Source organism: Engraulis encrasicolus, chromosome 9 (assembly GCF_034702125.1).
Source record: "Engraulis encrasicolus isolate BLACKSEA-1 chromosome 9, IST_EnEncr_1.0, whole genome shotgun sequence".
Taxonomy (NCBI): Eukaryota; Metazoa; Chordata; class Actinopteri; order Clupeiformes; family Engraulidae; genus Engraulis; species Engraulis encrasicolus.
Genome location: NC_085865.1, coordinates 2,564,838 through 2,567,293, shown reverse-complemented (window position 1 = coordinate 2,567,293; position 2,456 = coordinate 2,564,838).

Below are 2,456 nucleotides of genomic sequence, written 5' to 3'. Positions count from 1 at the left end.
GCAAGACTGGACAACAGAAGACTTGTAGAGAACATACATTAAGAGGAGGTATTTTGTTGTGCTTTTTCTAAAAGTCCTTTATAGCGTTCTGACATAGTAGCATTTGAAGAAAAATAAATATTAAAATAGGTCTATCAAGTACACCAGCAGCAGTGTGTGTGTGTGTGTGTGTGTGTGTGTGTGTGTGTGTGTGTGTGTGTGTGTGTGTGTGTGTGTGTGTGTGTGTGTGTGTGTGTGTGTGTGTGTGTGTGTGTGTGTGTGTGTGTGTTTAGTGCAGGTAGAAAGTGCGTCTGTGTGTATGTGTATGTCAGTGGTGAGAGAGAGATGGAGAAAGTTCGGCAAATGACACAGGCCAGAATCAAACCCGGGTCGCCAGCATAGCAGCCCAGTGCCCTACCGTTTGCTGATAGGACACGGCCTGGTTTTTTTGTTTTGTTTTATTTGACTGATAATGGTGACGAGTGCTCATTTCCTTTGTTAACCCATTTTAGCCTAAGCGCTTTTTGGGAAAGGGCGCCCTCTGACTATTAAAACCTAAATATCTCGAAGCACATAAAATATGAAATAAGTTGCATTTAACAGCTAGAATCTTCATTTTGTACTAGAATGTGTTCATGCAGCTCTATCATACCCACATTTGTAATAAAACAGCTCAAATCTCAAGAACCTGAATGCAGCGTACATGTGTCTCCAGGACACAATGGGTTAATCACCTTTTTACTGGATGGATCCAGTCCTATCAATGATAAGTCCTGGCAGCCTGATTCACCTGGATAGAAGGCAGTGGTTATAGTGCTAAACAGGGCTTGACATTAACTTTTCCGTTTGCCAGCCACAAGTTGTTTTCCCCCCTCACTAGCCATCCAGCTATTCTACTAGCCACATATTTCAAATCATGACGCTGTACATCTAAACTCAGAAGATGAGGTGCTTACACAAGGGCACAAGTGCAGAACATACACTATTCTGATATGTCATACCATAGAATAAGCGACCTGCCAATTTGGCTAGTGACACTGAAATTGTTACCAGCCACAGGCAAGTTTTACCAGCATTTGGCCAGTTGGCTGGTGCTAGTGTCAAGCCCTGGTGCTAAAGTCCAACTGTGGTTTCTAATTAATCCTTAGGCCTACAGCAAATTAAAACACAAACTCATACACGTGGCTATGATTATAATGAAAGTCAATCATCACATTCATGGATAGATCATTGTAGCGAATTTGAATGTTATGTAGGGCCTATGTGTACGTGGAAACGGCATGGCAATGTTATAACAAATTGCATTTCATAATTTTGCTTATGTTTGTCTTTATTATGCTTTTACGACATATTGCTGGAAGATATTTTTCATTTTCTATTCAATTATTTGATTTGCGAAAGCCAGGTAATCCAAGTGTCAACAAATGAATCCCTGCTGTATATGTTAATCTTCATTTCATAGGCTCAGAAACACTAATGAATGAATGAATGAATGAATGAATGAATGAATGAATGAATGAATGAATGAATGAATGAATGAATGAATGAATGAATGAATGGATGAATGAATGAATGAATGCTTCCCTTTGGAAAAGCAAAACACAAACACATACACACAAACAAGGGAAGTCCCTCACCCCTATTAGTATAAATGGCAGGCCCTGTCCTATCAGATCCAGCTCCTTAATGCCCTCTATCTCCTCTCCTAATGCCCCTCTATCTCCTCTCCTAATGCATATATATCTCCTGCATCTGCCCACCCTAATACCCTATTGCCTGGCTGTATCAGGCCAATGCCCTACTGCATATCTATCTGCCCCCTAGTTCCTCTGCCTCGGGGCAACTATTTACAGTCCTGTGGATCACCCTGACCCCCCCCCCCCCCCCCCCCCTCTCTCTTCTGACCCCCCTGGCCCTCTCTTCTGACACCCCCCCCCCCCCCCCCCCCCTCTTCAGACCCCCCCCTCTCTTCTTCTCTTCTCTCCTCTCCTCTGCCCTCCTCTCCTCTCCTCTCTCCTCTCCCCCTCCTCTCCTCTCCTCCTCTCCTCCTCTCTTCTCTTCTCCTCTTTCCTCTCCTCTCCTCTCCTCTCCTATCCTCTCCTCTCCTCCTCTTCTCCTCTTTTCTCCTCTCCTCTCCTCTCCTCTCCTCTCCCCTCTTCTCTTCTCTTCTATTCTCTTCTCTTTCTCTTCTCTTCTCTCTCTTCTCTCTCTTCTCTTCCCTCTCCTCTTCTCTTCTCTTCATCTTCTCTTCTCTCCTCTTCTCTTTCTTCTAAGCTCCTCTTTCCTCTCCACTCCTCTTCTTTCTCTCTCCTCTTTCTTCAACTCTTCTCTTCTCTTCTCTTCTCTTCTCTTCTCGTTGCTTCCTTTCTCTTCTCATTCCCTCTCTTCTTCTCTCTTCTCTTCTCTTCTCTTCTCCTTTTCCCCTTTCTCCTCTCCTCTCCTCTCCCCTCTTCTCTTCTCTTCTCTTCTCTTCTCTT